Below are 297 nucleotides of genomic sequence, written 5' to 3'. Positions count from 1 at the left end.
TACACGCTGTGAGCATATGTAAAACAAAATTCATGTTTTTTTATTCTTCTGACAAGTGACTGCACCAAAATAAAAAAATTAAGAAGCATTGTGGTGTTCCCGGTGTGATAAATGTAAACTAGCCTATATACGTATATAGGCCACGTCATTGGTCTAGGGATGAGAGACTAATTGAGAAGGTTATGAAACCAATGTAAGCTATAATAAAAAACAACAACATTGGGCCCACTTATTAAGGAGTAACACAAACTACCCAATACTAGAGAAGGATAAGCAACAAGAAAATGAAATCATGAA

The sequence above is a fragment of the Etheostoma spectabile genome, chromosome 4 (genome assembly GCF_008692095.1).
Source record: "Etheostoma spectabile isolate EspeVRDwgs_2016 chromosome 4, UIUC_Espe_1.0, whole genome shotgun sequence".
NCBI classification, from domain to species: domain Eukaryota; kingdom Metazoa; phylum Chordata; class Actinopteri; order Perciformes; family Percidae; genus Etheostoma; species Etheostoma spectabile.
This window is presented reverse-complemented; position numbering follows the sequence as displayed.